General features: G+C 51.2%; 3 non-coding genes across 3 annotated transcripts; 1 reads left to right on the top strand and 2 right to left on the bottom strand.

Annotated features, from left to right (window-relative positions):
• The first annotated feature begins 3,280 nt into the window (after window positions 1–3,280).
• trnah-gug (transfer RNA histidin (anticodon GUG)) lies at window positions 3,281–3,352 on the top strand. Its single transcript has one exon. It is a non-coding gene; the product is annotated as a tRNA-His (tRNA).
• Window positions 3,353–8,822: 5,470 nt separating this feature from the next.
• trnal-uag (transfer RNA leucine (anticodon UAG)) lies at window positions 8,823–8,904 on the bottom strand. Its single transcript has one exon. It is a non-coding gene; the product is annotated as a tRNA-Leu (tRNA).
• Window positions 8,905–15,100: 6,196 nt separating this feature from the next.
• Window positions 15,101–15,172, bottom strand: trnad-guc (transfer RNA aspartic acid (anticodon GUC)). The gene has a single exon. It is a non-coding gene; the product is annotated as a tRNA-Asp (tRNA).
• Between the last annotated feature and the right edge of the window lie 9,927 nt (window positions 15,173–25,099).

Here is a 25,099-nt window from a genome sequence, read left to right as displayed (position 1 = left end):
GGAGGAAAGAACAAAAGGGAAGCTCTCTGATAGGGTGGAGGGCAGGAGTGATTAAATAACAAAAGGGATGATGGTGCAAGGCAAGGAGGGTGGTGATGGGACAAAAAGATGGGTCAAGAGGAGCTGTAAATGGCAACATTAGAACCACAATCAGCACTTGATCTCCGAAAAAATGTGAGCAGTGTTTATGATCTGAAGTTATTGAAATCAATGTTGAGTTCAGAAGGTTGTAAAGAGCCTGATCGAAAGATGAGGTGCTGTTTCTCGAGCTTATGTTGAGCTTCATTGGAACGGAGTCGGAGGCCGAGGACAGAGAGGTCAGAGTGGGATTGGGACGGGGAATTAAAATGGCAACAGACCGGAAGCTCAGGGACACGCTTGTGGACTGAGCGGAGGTGTTCAGCAAAACGATTACAAATAAATCGCTGTTTCACCTGGAAGGAATGTTTGGGGCCCTGGAAGGTGGGAAAGGAGGAGGTGAAAGGGCAGGTGTTGCATCTCCTGCGCTCGAGTCGGAAGGTACCGTGGGGAGGAGAGCGGGTGTTTGGGGTGATGGAAGAGTGGACCAGGGTGTTGTGGAGGGAGCGGTCCATTATGAAGGATGAAAGGGGAGGGGCGGGGAAGATGTTTTTGGTGGTGGCATCGCGCTTTTACGTGGAGGAAATGGCGGAGGATCATACATTGAATGTGGAGGCTGGTGAGGTGGAAGGTAAGGACAAGGGGGACCCATTCATGGTTCTGGGAGGGAGGGAGGGGAAGGGGTAAGGGCAGAAGTGGAGTCAATAGGACCGACACAGTCGAGGGCCCAGTCAACTGCAGTGGAGGGGAATCCTCGATTGAGGAAAAAGGAAGACATATCGGAAGCATTTGTGTGGATGGTGGCATCATCAGAACAGACACGACGGAGATGGAGAAACTGGGAGAACAGAATAGAGTCCTTACAGGAAGCGGGGTGGGATGAAGTGTAATCAAGGTAGCTGTTGGGGTCGGTGGCCTTATAACAGACATTGGTTGACAGACCATCCCCGGAAATGGAGATAGAGAAGTCGAGGAAGGGAATGGAAGGTTCAGAGATGGACCGTGTGAAGGCGAGGGGAGGGTGGAAATTGGAAGCGAACTTGATTGGGGCGAGAGCAGGAAGTGACATCGATGTACCAGAAAAAGAGGTGAGGGGAACAGAGTAGTACTGGAACAAAGAATCTTCCACGTATCCCCCAGAAAAGGTCAGGCATAGCTCGGACCCACATGAGTTCCCATAGTGACATCTTTCATTTGGAGAAAGTGAGTGGAGTCAAAGGAGAAGTTGTCCAAAGTAAGAACAAGTTCAGCCAGACGGAGGAGAGTGGTGGAGGATGGGGATAGGTTGGGCCTTCGTTCATGGAATCGGCGGAGGGCCCGCAGGCCGTCCTGTTGTTGGGGGTGGGGGTGGGGGGGGGGGTGGTGGTGGAGGTGTAGACGGACTGGAAGTCCATGGTGAAAAGGAGATGGTTAGTGCCGGGGAACTGGAAATTGTTCAAGTGACGCATGGAGTTGTAAGATTCGTGGATATAGGTCGGAATAGACTGGACGAGGGGAGAGAAAGTAGAGTTAAACTCGGAAGAAATAATTATCCGGGGGCACGAACAGGCTGAGACGATGGATCTCCTGGGTCAGTTCTGCATGTGGATCTTGGAAGGAGTTAGAAGCGGGGTTGGGGGACAATGAGGTGGAGGCCTTGGGGAGGAAGATCTCCAGAGGAGATGAGGTCATTGACGGTCTGGGAAACTATGGCTTGATGTTCGGTGGTGGGATCACGCTCCAAAGGAAGGTAGGAGGAGGTATCGGAGAGTTGGCGTTCAGCCGCCGCTAGGTAGAGGTCTGTTCGCCTCACAACAACAAGAGCGCCGCCATTGTCAGCAGGTTTAATGACAATGTCAGGGTTGGACCTGAGAGAACGGAGTGCTGCGAGTTCAGAGGGAGGGAGGTTAGAGTGAGTGAGGGGAGTAAAGAAATTGAGACGGCCGATGTCACGCTGGCAGTTCCCAATGGAAAGATCAAGAGAGGGTAAGAGGATAGAGGGAGGGGTCCAGGTGGAATGAGAAATCTGAAGATGGGAGACAGGGTCCGCTGTGCGGGGGGAAGACTCCTGGACAAAGAAATGGGCGCGGAGGTGAAGGCGACGGAAGAAGAGCTCAGCATCGTGTCGAGCTCGAAACCCGTTGAGGTGGGGGCGTAAGGGGATGAAACTGAAGCCTTTGCTGAGGACTGACGTTCGGGGTCAGAGAGGGTATGGTCAGAGGGAATGGTGAAAACACGACAAAGAGATTGGAGGGAGGGGTGGGGTCAGAGGAAAGTGAAGGGGAAGAAGGATCGGGAGGGGTGTTGGTATCTAAGAGTTGTTGAAACTTGCGGTCCTTGACACCTAAGAGGAAGAAAAAAGTTTTTTGTTGAAGCTCCGGATGAGGCGAAGGATGAAATGGAACTGCGGACCAGGACAGCTCTGAAGTAGAGAGAGTCGGTGCTGCTGAAGAGAGAGTGTTTGATCAGGTTTCTACTAAAACTCACTTTCACAGACACATCTCCTTCCTCAGCAACTGTGTCCGGCTCCGACTTATTCCACGTGGATTCCAACTTAAATTCCACCCTTCATGTTTCGGATCCGCCCATGATTCCAGATATCTCCATGATATTCAGCGTTCCTCCAACCACTGCTCCCGCCGCTTCCTGAGATCCACGCTCAACGCCACGCACCGCCACATGCTCACTCTCGACCTCTCTCTCCACGCATGGTTTTTATCCCATCCGCGCCATTATTGCATTTACCGTTTGATGTGTTGGTTCCTTCATTATATTCATCCAGAAGTCCTGGGTTTCAGTCCAATCCGAAGCCACTGTGGATGAATTTTGCATTGCTCGCTGAACTCTGCTCAAATCAGCAAAGTCCTGATTGGCGGCCGGAGGTGCTGCGAGTGTAAGATGTGAATAACGTGAAGTATCAATCAAAGTGCACAATTTCTGTTTAATCTTCAACCTTTTCTAGTTTTGACGACGGATCATCGACCTGAAACGTTAACTCTGTTTCTCTCTCCACAGATGCTGCCTGACTTGCTGATTATTTACAACATTTTCTGTTTTTTTTTTCAAATTTCCAGCATCGGCAGTATTTTGCTTCGAATATCTCCTTCTGTGGTTGTGTCAAATTTTGTTTGAAAACGTGACTGTGAAGCCCCTTGGGATCTTTTGCTACCTTAAAGGAGCTTTATAAATACTACAGGCCGAGCAGTTCCAGCTGTGGTGTGGTGCCGTGATCGTATAGTGGTTAGTACTCTGCGTTGTGGCCGCAGCAACCTCGGTTCGAATCCGAGTCACGGCATAGTTTTTGTCTTCTGCCTCTCTTGCTCATCGAATGCAGTAATATTTCAACCTTTAATACATGAAATAAAACCAAATATTCCATCAAATCCCAGCACTCTCACATGCCTGTACTTCATGTGCCGCAGTTCAAACCCGCCTGTTCTCCCAGCTTTTTCTTCCTTCCACAGTCAATAGGCCGCCTTTACTTTCCTCCTTCCATTTCATGGACACTTTCCTGCTCCATTGCCGACTCTAACATTCACTTTCACGATCTCACGCCTTTAAGTTTGTTCTGCTCCGACCGCTGTTTCTATTGGGCACATGTCCCATTCGCACCAATGTTCATTTGTGCCTTGAAATCAGTCGACACATTTCGATCTGCGTGACCGCTCGACAGACAAACACGACGAAAGCAGGGCTGTTCTGAGGAAAGACAGCCGCCCGAATGTTCACGAAATTCACTTGGGTGATCTTATGATCCAGGGGATGGTAACTGAAGAACTGGTTTTTGTTTTGATGCTTGTTGGCTCTTTTCTCTAAAAAGTTGAGTTGCGTGAGCGACGGGCAGCGCTGCAGAGCTGCGAATGGCGGTTGAAAGGTTCACATTTGGCAAGTTGGGGCGGTGCAGGAAGATCGGAAGTGTTCCGCCTTGATCTTTATAGTTCTGTTGAAGCGTGAGATTGAAGCGAGTCGAGGATAAATGTAAAGAGCGCCTGTGGGGAAAAAGGAGCGAGTACAGGCCATGAGCAGAAGGTCTTTCAAATTCTCGTGGCGCAGGACGCTGTGTGTGGAAACGGCAGATTTTAAAGCGCGTGTGTCGGAAAGTAAAGTGCGATCTTTTGTGTGAGAAGAGCACAAGAAAGTTGTTCTTGAAGCTGCGACCTTGAGGCAAGTTGCAGGTTGTCAGGAAAACTGCTCCAGTGAAAGCACAAAAATAAACCCTGAAACTGCTGTCAACACTCAGCAGGTCAGGTAGTATCTGTGGAGAGATACTCGCTTTCCCAGGGCCTCATTGTGCATTGATTAATATTAAACACCTGCACAAGATGGACGTGTTGCACCTCAACAAGGCTGGGACCAATTTCCAGGCAGGGAAGTTCCTCTTGACTGAACAGAGAGCAATGCCGGCCGTTTTTGGGCGTCAGCTATTTTCAATCTGTATTAACGACTTAAATGAAGGGACCGAGTGCAATGTGTCCAAGTTTGCTGACGATACAAAGATAGATAGGAAAGTAAGCTGTGAGGAGGACACAAAGTGTCTGCAAAGGGATATAGACAGGTTAAGTGAGTGGGCAAGAAGGTGGCAGATGGAGTATAATGTGTGGAAAAGTGAGGTTATTCACTTTGATGGGAAGAATAAAAGATCAGAATATGTTTTAAATGGTGAGAAATCATTAAACGTTGGTGAAATTAAAAAGGAAAATAGGAAAGCAAAGAGAGGGCATGGAAAAATAGGCCTCTTGCGCATCCACGATTTTCATCGCTCCACCATTGGCGGCCGTGCCTTCAACCGACTGGGCCCAAAGCTCTGGATTTCCCTCCATAAACCTCCCCGCCTCTCCACCTCTCTCTCCTCCCTTAAGACACTTAAAACCGACCTCACCTGTCCCAATATCTCCTTATGTGGCTCCGTCTCACATTTTGTTTGATAATCGCTCCTGTGAAGCGCCTTGGGACGTTTTACTCCGTTAAAGGCGCGATATAAATGCAAGTTGTTGTTGTTGTTGGGGTGGAGAAAGGGTTTTCTTTCTTTTTATGACTCTTTTCTATCTCTCTATTTCTTTCCTTTCTCGGATTCTGTTTTCCGGGTCTGTTTACTGACACACATTACAATCTGTGTCACTCGGTGTCTAACAATGTGAGGCAATGTGTTTTATTCCCGCTGTGTTATCTCTCTGGCGGTTTGCTGATAAATGTTTAACTCGCGGCCTGTTCCCGTTCATGGTCACAAGCAGTAACAGACAGACAGAGCGTGTCTGACCGCCCTGAGATGTGGAAAAGGCATCAGTTTAGGACAAATGCATCAAATCAAATGTTCATCGGGCACCGAGAGAGACAAAAATCAGAGAGAAAGGCAGAAGGAAATAGAGAAATAAAAGCTGAATACAGACATCCTTGATGTCTCTCTATTCCATCCCCAACCGTTCAGTGTCGGGTAAAAATGTCAGTGCAAATAAATGTTCGAGAATCGGCCAAAAGAAGAAGAAACAAAACAACCCAAAACTGCTGAAACCCGGGATCGAACCAGGGCCCTTTACAATCTGTTGAACGCTCGCCCAATTGAGTTGTTTCAGCCCCACTGTAAACTGCACTTTGGGTCATTCTCTTGGAATAAAATATAACCCCGGGTGGAATTGCCCCTCCCGCTCATTCCTCACTTCGGGAGAATGAGACCGACCATCAAGGAGAGATTTTCTGAGACTGTCGGTGAATCTCATTTATATTAAACATTCCTTGAACTCTCTGCCGGGTGGATTCAGAGCTGGGGTTCGCCATGAACCAGCTTCCCCTCAATTCCCAGCTTTATCAGTGAATCGACCAACAAACGCTTGAGAGAGCTCAGGTTATATTAATAATAAAAACAGAAAATGCGGGAAACACTCAGCAGGTCAGGCAGCATCAGTGGAGAGAGAAACAACCTTTCAGGCCGATGACATTTCATCAGAACTCTCTCCACAGATGCTGCCTGACCTGCTGAGTATTTCCAGCATTTTCTGTTTTTATTTCAGATTTCCAGCATCTGCAGTATTTTGCTTTTGTTTTACAGCTTGTATTAATGTTCTGCTGATGATATCTTAATATTATCTTATTTTTGGCCACTTTAATTAATTCACAGACAAATTCTTCCATCATCCCTTCTCCCACATCGCTTCTCTCTCTCATTCATTCTTTTCTCCTTTCAATCCAGAAGAGGGCGGGAATCAGAGCTCACCCCCCGAACCCTCCGCACACAGACCCTCGTCTACCACTCCGTGTGATCCAAGAGACAATTCAATACATTACACTCTGTATAAACACTGAAACCTGACACACCAGGGGAGATCGCACGGTGTTGCACACGGAGTGAAATAAACTGAAGTGTTTATAAAAAGTTACAGATCACAACACGTGTCTCTGTCTCTCTCCGCTATCCCGGCCTGTGCTGTGTTATTCTTTCTCACCCAATGTGTTACTGGTGATTTTGTGGAAGTGCATGACGGGATACTTGACCATATTAACTCTTTATTAACTCACATGATAGGATTAGCCACAAACACAAAGTAAGCACAATTGTGTGATTGCGTTTGAGCCATGGTATGTTGATAATTAAGCCTAGCACAGCCTGGCCTTCCTTAAGATAAGGACAGAATAGAATAATAATAGAGTTGATGAATGGCCATGATGCCTTGAGACTGGCTCCAGCCTTACTGATAACAAGGAACAGGAATGCAGAGAGAAAGAAAATAGCTGACATCTGCTCAGGCCGACGTGATGGCTGTGAATGTTCGGGGGCTGGCTCACCACTTGATTAACCAACTACCTGAGCCAATAAAGAATGTACGTGTACGCCCATATTCTGTAACAGGTGGGCGTTGCATAATGAATTGTATAAACATGAGCTGTTTCATTGACTCGGCGAAGTTGCACCCTCAACCATTGTTTGAGGTGCACTTCCACTTGTATACAAGTTGGGGTTCAATAAAGTTTCTCCTTGTACTACTTGTTTGTGTGTTAATGCATTTGTATAGTGTTAAGTTTCGACAGTTTTCATCAACATCTTTGACTGTGGCAGCACAAGTTGGTGAAGCCGTTAAAACAGCATCCGGTTCCTTGGCTTAATAATAGAGAAATAGAGCACAAAAGCAAGGAAGTTATGTTAAACGTTTATAAATCATTGTTCAGGCCTCATCTGAAGTATTGTGTCCAATTCTGGGCACTATAATTTATTAAGGAGGTCAAGGTCTTGGAGAGGATGGAGAGGAGATTTCCCAGAATTATACCAGGGATGGGGTTTAGTTGTGTGGAGAGACTCGAGAACCTGGGATTGTTCTGCTTCGAGCAATGAAGGTTAAGGGTAGAAGTAATCCACGTGTTCAAAATTAAGAGGGGTTTTGATCGAGTAAATAAGGAGAAACTTCACCCACTGGCGGGAGGGTCGGCAACCAACGGACGCAGATTTAAGATAATTGGCAAAAGAACCAGAAGGGAAATAAGGAGATTTTTTTTTACACAGCGAATTTTTATGATCTGGAACGCACTGCCTTAAAGGATGGTGGAGCTCGATTCAATCGTAACTTTAAAAGGAGAATTGGATAAATACTTGAGTATCTCCCCACAGATACTACCTGACCTGCTGAGTGTTGCCAGCAGTTTCTGGGTTTATTTTTGAGCTTTCACTATCGCAGTTTTCCTGACAACCTGCAACTTGCCTCAAGGGCGCAGCTTCAAGCACAACTTTCTTGTGTTCTTCTCACACACAAGATCGCACTTTACTTTCCAACACACGCGCTTTAAAATCTGCCGTTTCCGCACACAGCGTCCTGCGCCACGAGAATTTGAAAGACCTTCCGCTCATGGCCTGTAATCGCTCCTTTTTCCCCACAGGCGCTCTTTACATTTATCCTCTACTCGATTCAATCGCATGTTTCAACAGAACTATTAAGATCAAGGCGGAACACTTCCGATCTTACTGCACCGCCCCAACTTGCCAAATGTGAACCTTTCAACCACCATTCGCAGCTCTGTCGCGCTGCCCGTCACTCACGCAACTCAACTGCTGAGAGAAAAGAGCCAACAAGCATCAAAACAAAAACCAGTTCTTCAGTTACCATCCCCTGGATCACAAGATTCCCCAAGTAAATTTCGTGAACAATCGGGCGGCTGTCTTTCCAGAGACCAGCCCTGCTTTCGTCGTGTTTGTCTGTCGAGCGGTCACGCAGATCGAAATGTATCGACTGATTTCAAGGCACAAATGAACATTGGTGCGAATGGGACATGTGCCCAATAGAAACAGCGGTCGGAGCAGAACAAACTTAAAGGAGTGAGATCGTGAAAGTGAATGTTAGAGTCGGCAATGGAGCAGGAAAGTGTCCATGAAATGGAAGGAGGAAAGGAAAGGCGGCCTCTTGACTGTGGAAGGAAGAAAAAGCTGGGAGAAGAGGCGGGTTTGAACTGTGGAACATCAAGTACAGGCATGTGAGAGAGGTGGGATTTGACGGAATTGAAAGGTTTCACCAAAACATTTTCCTTTCATGTTCTAAAGATTGATTTCTTGCTGCATCCTCTCAGCACATGTGGGAAAGGAAAAAATCGGTAAATGAAACTCTGTGGAGACTCGGATTCGCACCGATGTTACTGCGACCACAACGCAGAGTGTCAACCACAAAACGATCACGACGATGTACATCAGGTGTGGCAGTTGTGCCCCAACAACATTAATGGCACGCATGACACTGCTGAGAAAAGAAAGATTTTGGTGATGAGGGTAAAATAATTAACAGCTCAAATTATGGCAGCGGTGGGATTCGAACCCACGCCCCTGCAGAGACTGGAGCCTAAATCCAGCGCCTTAGACCGCTCGGCCACGCTACCATTTCACAAGGGTGTTGTCCAGAATCTCGGAACTGGTGATTGAAAAGCGGCTTTCCGACTCTGACCTTTGAGTCCAAGATTTTTGCCTTGAAAGAATCAAATAAAAGGGCTTTCTTTGCACTGTTCTTGCGACCAGGTGGCTGAGTGGTTGAGGTGATGGACTGCTAATCCATTGAGCTTTGCCAGCATGGCTTTGTATCCCAGCCGCGCCATTATTGCCTTTTTTTAATCGTTCATGGGATGTGGGCGTCGCTGGCGAGGCCACCATTTATTGCCCATCCCGAATTGCCCTTGAGAAGGTGGTGGTGAGCCGCCTTCTTGAACCGTTGCAGTCCATGTGGTGAAGGTTCTCCCACAGTGCTGTTAGGTAGGGAGTTCCAGGATTTTGACCCAGCGACGATGAAGAAACGGTGATATATTTCCAAGTTGGGATGGTGTGTGACTTGGAGGGGAACGTGCAGGTGGTGTTATTCCATGTGCCTGCTGCCCTTGTCCTTCTATATGTTAGAGGTCGTGGGTTTGGGAGGTGCTGTCGAAGAAGCCTTGGCGAGTTGCTGCAGTGCATCCTGTGGATGGTACACACTGCAGCCACAGTGCGCCGGTGGTGAAGGGAGTGAATGTTTCGGTTGGTGGATGGGGTGCCAATCAAGTGGGCGACTTTGTCCTGGATGGTGTCGAGCTTCTTGAGTGTTGTTGGAGCTGCACTCATCCAGGCAAGTGGAGAGTATTTCATCACACTCCTGACTTGTGCCTTGTCGATGGTGGAAAGGCTTTGGGGAGTCCGGAGGTGGGTCACTCACCACAGAATTTCCCAGCTTCTGGCCTAATCGTGTAGCCACAGTATTTATATGGCTGGTCCAGTTAAGTTTCTGGTCAATGGCGACACCCAGGATGTTGATGGTGGGGGATTCGGCGATGGTAGTGCCGTTGAATGTCAAGGGGAGGTGGTCAGACTCTCTCTTGTTGGAGATTGTCATTGCCTGGCAATTGTCTGGCATGAATGTTACTTGCTACTTATGAGCCCAAGCCTGGATATTGTCCAGGTCTTGCTGCATGTGGGCACGGACTGCTTCTTATCTGTGGGTTTGCGAATGGAACTGAACACTGCGCAATCATCAGCAAACATCCCCATTTCTGACCTTATGATGGGGGGAAGGTCATTGATGAAACAGCTGAAGATGGTTGGGCCAAAGACACTGCCCTGAGGAACTCCTGCAGCAATGTCCTGGGGCTGAGATGATTGGCCTCCAACAACCACTACCATCTTCTTTTGTGCTCCGTCTGACTCCAGCCACTGGAGAGTTTTCCACTGGAGCGGCAGCTGAACGGATGGTCTCAATCTTTGTGAGAAAATAGTCCAGGAGCTCCTCGCAATTTTAGTGGTGAGGGTGGAGGAGGCAGGTGGTGCAAGAAGTCGGTTTGTGGTCGAGAAGAGACACCGGGGGTATCTTTGGATTCCTGGATAATCCTGGAATAATGAGCAGTTTTCTGTCTCTCTCTGTTTAGGGCTGGTGAATTCGCCCGGGTCTGTTCACAGCGCGATTCTGCGTTTTATTTCTTCCTCATTATTGTGGTTCTGACATCGAGGTGAGGATTTTAAAATCTGCTCGGAGATCAGTGAAATTAAATCGGAGAAAGTGAAAAAGTCCGAGTCAGTTTTTCACCGTATTTTCTTCATCCAATATTGCTGATAAATGAAAGTGAAGCTTCTAAAGGCAGACCTTCCCGTCGGGGAATTGACCCCGGTCTCCAGGGTGTTAGACACTGATACTCACCATGATACTAACGAGGAACTGGTGCCGGAAGGGGATGTCCGTTCACCACAGATGCTTCACGTTTCAGTAAATCTGTTTGAACTATTCTTTTGATGACAGTTTGTTTAACTTTCCACGGACCACTGTTGAAAGAAGAATTACCGACCACTTTTCCGTCTCATGTTGGATCATGATGTGGGGAGTGCGGGAGAGAGTGAGACAGAGAAAGACCGACTCAAGAAAACATAGAAAATATGAGGCACATACACAGACAGATGGACACAGACACGCATACACATGGAGTGACTCAGAAATATGGAGAGACAGAACATGGATAATTTGGCTGATTTTTGTTCTATTTCTGTCGTAGATTTCGTGAAATCTCACAGATCAATGAGCATAAAACTCGAGGTGTTCAATGCTGTGGAATTTTAATTCACTTCAGAATTATTAATTCCACAAGAAACCTGTTGAATTTTGAAACGCAGAGATGAACACGTTGATAAATGACGGGATCTGAAGTCTCTCAGATTCGAACCTGTGTGAGGGAAATGAATGAAATTTTAATCTGTCACCTTAACCACGAGTCAGTTAAAATCACAATCGCTCTGCATCCAGTCTCCAAACAGTCTCTGTTCAATAATATTCTGAAAGCGACAATCAGCTGTTTATTTTTCTCTGTAGTTTTTTTTAGGAAGAAGCTCGGCGAAGACATAAAATTAAAAGTTGGCGTCTTATAAATGCTCACCACGATAATAGAGAGAAAGAACGAAAGAAAGACAGAGTCAGTTGTTCGTTGTCTAACAAAGAGAAGGAAATGTAAAAGGTTCTTTCAACAGTGGCCCGTGGAAAATTAAACAAACTGTCATCAAATAAATCGTTGAAGAAATTCACTGACACATGAAGCATTTTTAACACCATCTGGGGTGAGTGTAGAATCAATGCAGTAATTCATCGTTAGTCTAGTGGTGAGTATCCCCCCCTGTCACGCCGGAGACCGGGGTCCAATTCCCCGACGAGGACGTTAAATTTTCGCCGCCTGTCAAAGTTTTTATCTGCAACATTGGATGTGGAAAATGCAGTGTGAAACTGACTCGGAGATTCCCACTTTCCTCAATTTCAATGAACTGATAGTCCAGCGGTTTTAAAATCTGCTCTCCGCGTCACTCTTCACCTCGATCTAAGACTTGCTTCTGTGATGGTGGGGATATCGGGAGGAGGCCGAGATGGATCATCCACTCGGCACTTCTGGCTGAAGATGGTTGCTCACAGTTCAGCCTTGTCTTTTGCACTCACGTGCTGGGCTTTACCATCATTGAGGATGGGGATGTTCACAGAGCCTCCTCCCGTTAGTTGTTTAATTGACCACCACCATTCACAACTGGGTGTGGCAGGACTGCAGAAGATCCGTTGGTTGTGGGATCGCTTAGCTCTGTCTGCAGCATGCTGCTTCTGCTGTTTGGCAAGTCGTCCTGTGTTACTTTCAGGTTATTGGAGGGTGTGTGTTTGTGTGTACATGCGGTGTGTCTGTGTGTGAGTGTGTATGTAGCTATGGATGTGTGTGTTTGTGTATGTGTGAATATGTCTGCGTGTGTCTCACTTTTTCTACCCGTTTCTGAGTGTCTCTCTCTTTCTTTCTTTCTGTCACTTTTTCCCTGTTCCCCACATAATTTTTCTCTGGACCTTGACTAACAAAGAGATAGAAAATAAGTCTTCTTTCAACAGTGGTGCGTGGAACGTTAAACAAACTGTCATCAAAGAAGTCGTTAAAATAGATTCACTGAAACATGCATCCTTTTCATTGCTGTATGTGAGATCTTCCGAGTCGGTTTTCTCATCTGCGCCTGTTCCGAGACCTGTCTCTCTCTGTATCTCCGTCTTTTTTCTTTCTGAATGTCTCTCTCTCTCTCTGTCGATTGGTCTCTCCCTGTCTCGGGCTGGTGACTCAGACCCGGTCTGTCCACAGTGCGATTCTGCATTTTATTTTTTGTCGATCATTGTGGTTCTGACATCGAGATGAAGCGTGAGGCAGAGAGCAGATTTTAAAATCACTGTGGAATCAAATTGTGGAAGTGGGAAAGGCCGAGTTCGTTTTTCTTTGTATTTTCAACATCCAACATAAATTAAAGTGAAGCTTCGAAAGCAGCAATAACCTCCTCGTTGGGGAATTGAACCCCGGTCTCCCGCGTGACAGGCGGGGATACTCACCACTATACTAACGAGGAATTGATGTTGGTTGTGATCGTACATTCACCACAGATGCTTCATGTTTTACTGACTCTTTTTGAACTACTATTTGATGACAGTTTGTTTAATTTTCCATGGGCCACTGTTGAAAGACGGAGATGCAGAGAGAGACAGGTCTCGGAACAGGCGCAGATGAGAAAGCAGACTCGGAAGATCTTCTCTTTGTTCGATTATGTCCAGAGTAAAATTATGTGGGGAGCGCGGGAGAGAGTGGGAGAGAAAGAAGGAGAAACAGATGCATTCAGGAAAACATAGAAAATGTGAGACACACACAGACACACGCATGCATCGACAGACAGATACATACACACAGAAAGACACACCTACACAAAGAAACAGACACATACATATGAACATACAGTAACTTAGACATACGGAGAGACAGATCATAGGTAATTTGGACGATTTTTAAAATTCTTTCATGGGATGTGGGCATTGCTGGCAAGGCCAGCAGGTATTGCTCATCCCTAATTGCCCTTGAGAAGGTGGTGGTGAGCCTCCTTCTTCAACCGCTGCAGTCTGTGTGGCGAAGGTTCACCCACAGTGCTGTCAGATGGGGTGTTCCAGGATTTTGACGCAGCGACGATGAACTTCCAAGTCAGGATGGTGTGTGAATTGAAAGGGATGTGCAGGTGGTGTTGTTCCCGTGCACCTGCTGCCCTTTTCCTTCTCGGTGGTCGATGTCGCGGGTACTTTTGTGCTCGGTATGACTCCAGAAACTGGAGAGTTTTCCACTGGAGCGGAAGCTGAACAGATGGTCTCAATCTTAGTGACAGAATAGTCCATGAGCTCCTCGCAATTTTTGTGGTGAGGGTGGAGGAGGCAGGGGGGTGGGGGGGGGGGGGGGTGGGGGGCGGGGTCCAAGAAGTCGTTTTGTCTCGAGAAGAGATACCGGGGATATCTTTGCATTCCAGGATGATCCTGGAATAATGAGCAGTTTTCTGTCTCTCCCTGTCTCGGGCTGGTGAATTAGCCCGGGTCTGTTCACAGAGCGATTCTGCGTTTTATTTCTTCCTCATTATTGTGGTTCTGACATCGAGGTGAAGAGTGAGGCAGAGAGCAGATTTTAAAATTGCTGGAATATCAGTGAAATTAAATCGTGGAAAGTGGAAAAGTCCGAGTCAGTTTTTCACTGTATTTTCCTCATCCGATGTTGCAGGTAAATGAAAGTGAAGCTTCTAAAGGCAGACCTTCCCGTCGGGGAATTGACCCCAGTCTCCAGGGTGATTGACACTGATACTCACCATGATACTAACGAGGAACTGGAGCCGGAAGGGGATGTACGTTCACCACAGATGCTTCACGTTTCAGTGAATCTGTTCGAACTGTTCATTTGATGACAGTTTGTTTCATTTTCCACGGACCACTGTTGAAAGAAAAATTACCGACCACTTTTGCATCACATGTTGGATCATGATGTGGGTAACGCGGGAGAGAGTGAGACAGAAAGAGACAGATCTTCTCAGGAAAATATAGAAAATATGAGGCACATACACAGACAGACACACAGAAACAGACACACATACACATGGAGTGAGTCAGAATATGGATAATTTGGCTGATTTTTGTCGTAGATTTCGTAAAATCTTGCAGATTAATTAAAATAAACATAAAACTCGAGGTGTTAAAAGCCGTGGAATTTTAATTCACTCTGTTTGTGTGTGTGTGTTTATGTAGCGATGAATGTGTGTGTTTGTGTATGCGTGAATATGACTATGTCTGTCTCACTTGTTATACGGGTTTCTGAGTGTCTCTCTTTCTTTCTTTCTGTCACTTTTTCCCTGCTCACCACATCATTTTCCTCTGGACCTTGACTAACAAAGAGATAGAAAGTAAGTCTTCCTTCAACAGTGGCACGCGGAAAGTTAAACAAATTGTCATCAAAGAAGTAGTTAAAATAGATTCACTGAAACGTGCATCCTTTTCATTGCTGTATGTGAGATCTTTCATGTCTGCGCCTGTTCCGAGACCTGTCTCTCTCTGTTTCGGGCTGGTGACAGCGCGATTCTGCGTTTTATTTCTTGCCCATCATTGTGGTTCTCACATCGAGCTGAAGCGTGAGGCAGAGAGCAGATTTTTAAAATCGCTGTGAAATCAATTTGTGGAAGTGGGAAAGGCCGAGTCAGTTTTTCATTGTATTTTCAACATCCAATATTGCAGATAAATGAAAGTGAAGCTTCGAAAGCAGCAATAACCTCCTCGTCGGGGAATTGAACCCCGGTCTCCCGCGTGACAGGCGGGGATACTCACCACTATACTAACGAGGAAGTGGTGCAGGCTTTTAACGTACATTCACCACAGATGCTTCACATTTCAGTGAATCTGGTTCGATCAAGGGTTCGATCAAGATGAAATCTCCCTCGACACAGTCACAGAGGATGTAATTTGTGAATTTGACAAGGGTCGTTTCAGTACTGTGGCAGGAGTGGAAGCCTGATTGGAGGGATTCAAACATGGTGTTGTGGGAAAGATGGACACGGATTTAGGAGGCAAAAACACATTGAAGGACTTTGGAGAGGAAAGGGAGGTGGGAGATGGGGCGGTCTTTTGAAAGGACAGAGGGTCAAGGGTGGGTCTTTTGAGAAGGAGGGTGATGACGGCAGATTTGATGAGGAGGGGGCAGTACCTGAGGAGAGGGGACCGTTAACAATGTCAGCAAACATGGGGCCAGGAAAGGAGGTTGTGTATTCAGAAGTTTGGAGGGAATAGGGTCGAGGGAGCAGGAGGTGGGTCTCATGGTCAAGATGAGCTCAGAGAGGGCATGAGGGGAGATAGGAGAGAAACTTGGTGAGCTCGGGGAAGGGAGGGGAACGGCAGAGGCAGCTGAATGGATGGTCTCAATCTTAGTGACAAAGAAGTCCATGAGCTCCTCGCACTTGTTGTTGGAGGTGAGGGTGGAGAGGGGATGGGAGAGGGGTTTAAGAAGATGGTTTGTAGTGAAGAGAATCCGGGGGTTATCTTTACATTCCAGGATGATCCTGGAATAGTGAGCAGTTTTGTCAGAGGAGACAGGACCCGATAGTGCTTTATGTGGTCCAGCCAGATCTGGCGATGAATGGCCAAAGAATAGACAGTTGGGAATTTGAAAGTGCCGTTGTAAGTGACTTGGGGGGAGAGTTTTTTCCAGGGATGAACACAGAAGGAAGTGGGTTCGTCCCACTCCCCGGCTCTTTCCCCACAGCCCTGTGATTTTTTTCCGGTCAAGTATTTATCCAATTCCCTTTCGAAAGTTACTATTGAACCTGCTTCCACCTCCCTTTCAGGCAGTGCATTCCCGATCATAAAAACTCGCTGCGTAAAAAAATCTCTCCTCATTCCTCCCGCCCGTGGCTTTTTTTCCCATTTATTTTTAATCTGTGTCCTCTGGTTATTAACCCTCCCATCACTGGAAACAGTTTCTCCTTATTTCGTCTGTCAAAACCTTTCATAATTGTGAACACCTATATTAAATCGCCCCTTAACCTTCTGGGTGTTGTCTCAGTGCCCTTGCTGTTGATTCCTCCTTCCATTCCCATGTGGTCTGGTGGTTAGGATTCCTGGTTTTCCTGCAGGTGGCGTGGGTTCAACTCCCGGTGTAGGAATAACAGCCTTTTAATCCCAGCCTCCCAATTTGCCTGCAGTCCGAGCTATGGCTGCTGCTTCCTCCCTCGCTTCTGTGTCAGTCCCACAATCACACTGAGAAATGAGGCAGACCACAGCTCTTAAAGGGACAGTGCACCAAAAACACAGTCCCACAAGCTGAAGGGAAGCAAGCAACAATCTCCCGACAGGTCACTCAGCAGCTCATGGCCAAGTATTTGTCTACAATCCTTTTAATATTTACTGTAAAGCCCGAGTCTCAGTGAAACACACACAGAACATTCTGGAAACACTGGGAGCTGGAACCCACACCCTTCGAAACGCCAGCCTGACTCCTTGGTGTTACTCTCACACCCGGCGAGTCATGAACCAGATTGTGCCACTCCCAGACTAACTGATGACCACAGCCTCAGCCCTGGATCCCAGTCTGCACCATAACCGCAGCCTGTTTTGCTAACAAGTCTATTATGTGATACTTTATCCTCCCGTAATCTCTCCCTGCATAGAAACTCCCCGACCCATAGAAAGTGGGGTGGGATTCCTGAGTTCATTCTGTGATGTGCATTGGCGGAGTGGGACTGCATGGATTGATCTTCCATAGAGACGGTAATCACTCGATGGGCCGAATGGCCTCCTTCCGTGCTGTAACCTTGCTATGATTCTATGATTCCATATGGGTGGAGAGGGTTACAAGGAAGTGATCGGAGATGGCCTTATCCATGATTGAGACGATCGGGAGTAGAGAGGCCACGTGAGATGGCAAGGTCGAGGGGGTGGCCATGAATATGGGTCGGGGAGTTTCTCTGCAGGGAGAGATTAAGGGAGGATAAAGTATCACATAATAGACTTGTCAGCAAAATTGAAGCCCATGGGATTAAAGGGACAATGGCAGCGTGGATACAAAATTGGCGAAGGAGCAGTAAACAGAAAGTAGTGGTGAACGGTTGTTTTTCAGACTGGAGGCAAGTATACAGTGGTGTCCCCCAGGGCTCGGTATTAGGACCACTGCTCTTTTTGATATATATTAATGACCGGGACTTGGGTGTACAGGGTATAATTTCAAAGTTTGCAGATGACAGGAAACTCAGAAATGTAATAAACAATGTTGAGGATAGTAACAGACTTCAGGAGGACATGGACAGACTGGTGAAATGGGTAGAAACATGGCAGATGAAATTTAATACAGAGAATTGTGAAGCGATACATTTTGGTAGGAAGAATGAGGAGATGTAATGTAAACTAAATGGAACAATTTTAAATGGAGTGGACGAATAGAGAGACCTGGGGTTGTAGTTACACAAATCTTTGAAGGTGGCAGGACAAATTGAGAAAGCTGTTAAAAAAATCAAGTGGGGCCCTTGGCTTTATTAATTTAGGCACAGAATAGAAAGGAAGGAATTGATACAAAATCTTGATAAAACACTGGTTAGGCCTCAGCTGGAGTATTGTGTTCAATTCTGGGCACCAAACATTAGGAAGGATGTCAAGGCCTTAGAGAGGATGCAGAGGAGATTTACTAGAATGGTGCCAGGAATGAGGGACTTCAGTTCTGTGGAGAGACTGGAGAAACTGGGGCTGTTCTCCTTAGAACAGAGAACATAAAGTGGAGATTTGATAGAGGTGTTCAAAATTGTGAAGGGTTGTCAAAGAGTAAAGAAGGAGAAACTTTCCAGTTGCAGAAGGGCAGTTACAGGTCAGATAGGGAGCAAAGCTCCCTCCAAACTGTGACATCAAACACTCCCAGGGAAGGTACAGCACGGGTTATATGCAGATGTAGCTCCCTCGACACTGTCAAATCAAACACTCACACGGCAGGTACAACACGCGTTAGATACACAGTAATGCTTCCTCTACACTGTGCAGTTCAGATCTCGCCTCAGACTTCAGATAAAAGGTTGGTTTCCTGGACACTCTGCTGGTGTCTCTCTGCATCTCTGTACCCAGTTACACCGCTCTCTACCTCCCTCTGCTGGTGTCTCTCTGTACACAGTTACACCGCTCTCTACCTCCCTCTGCTGGTGTCTCTCTGCATCTCTGTACACAGTTACACCGCTCTCTACCTCCCTCTGCTGGTGTCTCTCTGCATCTCTGTACTCAGTTACACCGCTCTCTACCTCCCTCTGCTGGTGTCTCTCTTTATCTGTACTCAGTTGCACCGCGCTCTCCCTCCGTCTTTTTTCTTTTCTTTTTTTCTTTTTTTTCTAAAGAAACTTATGAAATAGGACAATGGAAGTGATTGAATGAAAGGAGGATCAGAAAGATATTGAGTTTTTTTCTGAAAGACATCCAATCGTATCACAACAGCGACTCATTGAATTGGAGTCAGGTGACTGCAGTGTATAAAAGGTGTTGGTTGGTGGGTAAAGGAATAGTTGAGTTGTTTGGTATCATGGGGGATTTTGTAGTGAGAGGTTAATCACTGTGACACTGACAACTTGCTGAGAGCAGAGCAGAGCAGAGTCAGCCAGAGGAGAGGAGAAGGAGACGAGAGGAACCATCGACAGGGAAGGAGGGAGAAGGAGAACACCATCACCATCAACATCAGCCGTGAGGGGTGTGCTGCTGCCGGTTTCGGTCATCCAAACAGAGGGAGGAAGAGGAGGTCGGCGCCGTGTGGAGGTAGGGGGAGGAAGAAGACCATAAAAGGACAGGGGGTTTTCCCCCCAAGTGTCTGGCCTGGGACAGCTGGAGCTGCCTGGGTGAAGTTACTTTTCTTTGTTTCCATTCTTGGAGGACTGAGCCTCGGCAGCTCCAGCTGTCCAGGGGAAGACATCTCCTCCCCCCTGCCCACCGGAAGGAAAGAAGAAGGAAGAAGGTGCAGCCCCGCCCCGCTTCGACCCACTTCAGCGGCAGCCCACCCCTGCGGACTCCCTCCTTTTTTCGGGCGCCATCCCTCCCTCACTTGCTCTCCTGCTCTTGCGAGCTACACCTTTTTTTAAGACACAAACATCGGACAAAGGAGCCCCTCTCCCAACTTAATATTGGCAGACGTGGGAGAGGCGGTTATCCCGACGTCCATTAAGGCCGTCTGCATCCATCGGCCTGAGACTATGGCGTCACCATCTTCGCCGGTGCCGGGACCCAGCAGGACGTATGCGGGAGTTGCCGCGGCGGCCGCTCCTGCTGTTTCTGCCGCTCCTGCTGGGCCGGCACCTTTCCGCCTCATCACGAGGAAGCATGGGGTGAAGACCTATGCCCACCCCAACATGACCATTGAGGCCTGCGTTAAGGCCATGGCCGAGGTTGTCGGCCCCTCGGCCATCGTCGCGGCCTCAAAAATGTACGGGAGGGCAGTGTTCTTCCTGAGGTCCGAGCGGGCGGTGTCCCTGGCCCTTAGTAAGGGGCTCACGGTGGGCGGGACCTTCCTGCCGGTGGACCCGCTGGAGGCCACCGCGCAGCGGCTTATATTATCTAACGTCCCGCCCTTTCTACCGGACGAGCTCCTCCTCCCCCACCTACGTCAACTGGGGGAGGTGAGGTCGGGGGTAACGCCGCTGCCGCTCGGGCTCAGGGAGAGCAGCCTCCGGCATGTTTACTCCTTCCGTCGCCAGGCATTTGTCAAGCTGGCACGGGAGGAGGTGACGGAGGGGGGCTTTAACGCCCTTCATGAGGGGACCACCTACCGCGTCTTTTGGACGGCAGAGGGTGGGCGGTGCCATGCCTGCAAGGAGGTGGGGCACCTGAAGAAGAACTGCCCCGCCTCCCTGGCCGCCAAAGCAGCTACGGCGGCCGAGGCTGGCACCGCTACTGCTCCTCCCCCCAACCCCGCCCCCGCGTCGGGAGTGTCAACTGCGCGGGCGGAGGTTGTCGTCGAGGCCTCCGCCGGGGGGGAGGGAGGGAACCCTCGCTGGAAAAAAGCGCGGAGCAAATCAAAACGTCTAGAGGCTGGTCCCCGAGAAACAAATTCTCCTAGTCAGCCCGAGGCCGTGGTCTTGACCGCGGCCAGTCAACACCTCGTGGTCGCGACAGAGCCCGGGCTGGCCGTTAATCAGGAGGGAGCGGAGGGAGGAGCCCCAGCAGACATGGAGCTCCCCCTCCCTCCGCGACCCTCCGGAAAGAAAAAGAGGCGCCACTCCCTGGGAGCGGAGGGGAACCCTGCAAAGGGATGGCCCCCCGTGGAAGGGGTGTCGGCGCCCGCAACGGATCCTGCGGCCCCACCCACCATTTCCCATCAGCGGCGGGAGTCATCCACCTCTCGGGGGGAGGAGACAGAGCCTGTGCCTCCCGGGGGGGATGGAGAGACCCTGCCAATAGGGTGGGTCGCGGATCCGGGCAGAGGGAACAGTACCCCGTTCACCGGGTCGGGCGTCCTGGGTGGGCGAGGCCGAAGAGGCCGGATTCGTCTGCCCTCGGCTCGACCTCTCCCAGGACCTGCTCGACCTGGTGGCGGGGTTTAATAAAAACATCTCACGGGCCGGGTCGGTCGGTGGCGACGTGGGTGGGGGGACCCCCTCCTCCCAGTATCTGGGCACGGAGCCGGGGGAGGTGGGAGAACTGGAGTATACGTTCTCCCCGGTTTCCCCGGGTTCCCCTATATCCGGGTGCCTGTTTTTCACCGCCCGGAGGCTGGGGACGGTCCCTGCCTGGCGCTGCCCTCTGACTCGGACCCCCCGGTGGAGCCCGGGGGGGACTCCTCTGCCGACGATCCGGGGGTGGGATCGTGACAGAGGCGGGGCTGGCCGGCGCGGCCGTCTCGTTCTCCGCGCTTTGTGCGGGGAGCGGGTCGGCCGCGGGCGACGATGATCCGGAGGAGGACGGGGACTCGGTGGTGGGCACTGGGGAGGATTTGGAGTTCGCCGCCAGTGAGGTGGTGGACGCCCTCGTGCCCTGCACCGAGTCTCCCCTCATCCCCGTTGAGGAACTCCGGGATTTTGCGTCCGGTTGGAGCCGTCGTCGCGATGGCGTCCGGCTGGCCCTCGACCGTTGGTCGGAGCCGGCGCAGTTAATCCGCTCGGTCCTGGCCGCCGTCGCGTCCGTGGCCGCGGAAGGGGACGACGGCGGGGTCGGGCTGCGTCGCCTCAGATCCCTCCTCACCGGGCTCTTGAGGGAGTGGCGGTCGACTAGCGGCCCCGCTCCCTCCGCGCGTTAGGTTTAAGTAGGTTGCGCTGTGCTCTTGCCATGGAGATAACCATAGCCAGCCTCAACATCAACGGCGGCAGAGACGCCCGCCGTAGATTTGACAAGTTCTCGGTCCTGCGGGACGGGAAGTATGCGGTGTGCTTTCTGCAGGAAACCCACACCGTTCCGGGAGACGAGGCCACGTGGATCCTGGAATGGGGAGGGGGGGTCTACTTGAGTCACCTCGCCAGCGTTTCGAGCGGGGTGGCCATCTTGTTGGCCCCGACTTTTCAGCCGGAGATCTTGGGGGTCAAGGAGCCGGTGCCGGGCCGCTTGCTCCACGTAGCCCTTCGCCACGGGGACGTGCCGCTTCACCTGGTGAACGTGTACGCCCCCTGGTCCGAGGGCGAGCAAGTGAGCTTCTTTGAGGAAGTGTCCACTTACCTAAACTCCGTCGACGCCGGCGAGTGCATTATCCTCGGGGGGGATTTTAACCGTACCCTCGAGGCGAGGGACCGCTCCGGTCCCGCGCGTGCCCGAACGGCGACGGAGAAGTTGAGGGACCTGGTCGGGTCCTTCGACTTGGTGGACGTCTGGCGGAATCTCCATCCCGACTCCGGCCAGTTCACCTTTGTGAGGGCCGGAGGGGGGAGCACCAGAATCGACCGCCTGTACGTTTCGCGGGCGTACGCCTCCTGCGTCCCGTCGGCCTCCATCCGGCCGGTGTCGTGCTCGGACCACCACCTGGTGTGGATGGAGCTCGCTCTGCTCCGCGCCCGGTCGGGGTCCGCGTACTGGCACTTTAACAACCGGCTGCTGGAGGACGCACGGTTCCGGGACTCGTTCCGTCTGTTCTGGAGCGACTGGAGAGGGAAGCGGGGAGGCTTCTCCTCCTTGAGGCTATGGTGGGACGTGGGCAAGGCTCACGTCCGCCTCTTCTGTCAAGAGTACGCGAGGGGGTCGACTAAGAGGCGGGAGTCCGAGGTCAGGCGGTTGGAGCAGGAGGTGCTTGGCCTGGAGTCCCGTCTCGGTCAGGCCGCCGAGGATCCGGCCCTGCGGCAGGTGTACGAGGAGAGGAAGGACGCTCTGAGGGACCTGCAACTGGTCGGGTCCCGAGGAGCGTACGTGAGGTCGCGGCTCCAGCTCCTGCGGGACCTGGACCGCGGCTCTCCCTTCTTCTACTCGCTGGAAAAGCGGCGGGGGGCTCGTAAGCAGCTCCTTACGCTGCTGGCCGACGACGGGTCCCTCGTCTCGGACCCGGAGGGAGTCAGGGCCCGGGCTCGATCTTTCTATGAGGCTCTGTTCTCTCCGGATCCGTCCAGCGAGGAGGCGCGCAGAGTTTTGTGGGAGGACTTGCCGAAGGTCGGCCCGGAGGACGCCGAGCGTCTGGACGCTCCGCTCAGTTTGGCGGAGCTGACCGGCGCCCTCCACCAGCTCTCCAGGGGCAAGTCCCCGGGGCTGGACGGGCTGACCGTGGAGTTCCTCAGGGCCTTCTGGGACGTCCTGGGGGGCGACTACGCGCGGGTCCTGGGGGAATGTCTGGCGACCGGGGAGATGCCCCTTTCGTGGCGCAGGGCGGTCGTGGTCCTGCTGCCTAAGAAGGGGGATCTCCGCAACCTTAAAAACAGGCGCCCGGTCTCCCTCCTCAGCACGGATTATAAGGTCTTTGCCAAGGCGATGTCTGCTCGCCTGGGCACCGTGCTGGACCACATGATCCACCCCGACCAGTCCTACACGGTCCCGGGCCGGAAGATCCACGATAACATCCACCTGGTCCGGGACCTGATCCACCATTCCCAGAGGGCTGGTCTGTCGGTCCCCTTCCTTTCCTTAGATCAGGAGAAGGCGTTCGACAGGGTGGATCACGAGTATCTATTCGGGACTCTGCGCGCTTTCGGGTTCGGGTCGCATTTCGTCGCCCGGATCCGACTTCTGTACGCCGCCGCGGAGTGTCTGATTAAGGTTAACGGATCCTTGACGGCGCCCCTTCGCTTCGGGAGAGGAGTGCGTCAGGGGTGCCCCATGTCCGGCCAATTATACGCCGTCTGCGTGGAGCCTTTCCTGCGCCTCTTGCGCAAGAGGTTGTCGGGACTGGCTCTGCGCGTACCGGACGTGGAGGTCGTCCTTTCGGCTTACGCCGACGACGTGCTCCTCGTGGTCACCGATCCCCTTGACTTGCGGAGGATGCGCGAGTGCCAAGAGGTCTACTCTGCGGCGTCCTCCGCAATGATCAACTGGGAGAAATGTTCCGGACTCCTGGTGGGTCAGTGGCGGGTGGACTCCCTGCCGGAGGAGCTCAGGCCTTTCGCCTGGAGTACCACGCACCTCCGGTGCCTGGGAGTCTACCTCGGCCCTGCCGAGGAAGCCTGGCCGGCGAACTGGGTAGAGCTGGAGGCCAAAGTCGCCGCTCGCCTGGTGCGCTGGACAGGACTGCTCCGAGTGTTATCCTACAGGGGTCGTGTGCTGGTCATAAACCAGCTGGTGGCCGCCATGTTGTGGTAACGGTTGATCACTTTGACCCCACCCCCCGAGTTTGTCGCCAAGATTCAGAGGAAGTTCGTCGACTTCTTCTGGGCCAAAGGGATGCACTGGGTCGCTGCCGCGGTCCTGAGTCTCCCGCTTAGGGAGGGCGGTCAGGGGCTGGTGTGCGTCCGCACCCAGGTGGCAACTTTCCGCCTTCGGACGCTGCGGCGATACCTGTACGTTGAGCGTCCTCTTAGATGGCGTGCGCTGGCGACGTATTTTTTTCCGCCAGCTGCACGGCCTGAACTACGACACGCAGCTCCTGTTCATCTCGCTGGTGGGCGGCCGCACGTCTTTGCAGGAGCTGCCTGTCTTTTACCAGGATCTGCTCAGGGTCTGGAACATGGTCGCCTCCGGTCGGAGCTCTCGCCCGTCAGGGGTTGCGGCCGTCCTGCAGGAGCCGCTGCTCGGGAATCCGTTCCTCCGCGATATCGGCTTCGGCCACTCGCGGCTGTCGGTGCGGAGGGCCGTGGCCGGTCAGGTGACCAGAGTCAGGGACGTCCTGGATGGCGGTGGGTCGGGTTGGTTGGAGCCGTGGGCGCTCGCCGCACGGATGTCCTCGTGGCGTGCCGGGGACGCGGCCATCGCCATCCGGGCGTTGAAATCGGCGCTCGGCCCTGACTCCACTCGGGATGTGGAGGCGGCTCAGGCGTGTGGAGCCATCCCGTCCGACCTGACCCCCGTTCGGACGGAGTTCCTCCTCGGCGCCAAACCCCAGAACCTCCCTCGGGGGGCCGCGCCTCACAACTTGAGCCGTCTCTCGGAAATTCCCTCCGTGCCATTTCACACCGCGCGGAGGGATTTCCTGTACGGGCTGCTCCTGCACACCATCCACTTCCTCGCCCTCGTCTCTCGGCCGGACACGCCCTGGCGTGCCAGCCTGCCGTCCGGCGGAGACGGGGTTCCCCATTGGGAGGCTCTCTATACAGGCGTCCTCCCGTGTTACTTTGGGGATCTGGGGTGGAGGGTGGCGCACGGAGCAGTCGCATGCAACCGGCGGTTACGCCATTTCACGGACACCCAGGCCGCTTGTG

This window comes from Heptranchias perlo, chromosome 35, assembly GCF_035084215.1.
Source record: "Heptranchias perlo isolate sHepPer1 chromosome 35, sHepPer1.hap1, whole genome shotgun sequence".
Classification (NCBI taxonomy): domain Eukaryota; kingdom Metazoa; phylum Chordata; class Chondrichthyes; order Hexanchiformes; family Hexanchidae; genus Heptranchias; species Heptranchias perlo.
The sequence above is the reverse complement of the archived record's forward strand: the minus strand, read 5'-3'. Positions and strand labels throughout refer to the sequence as shown.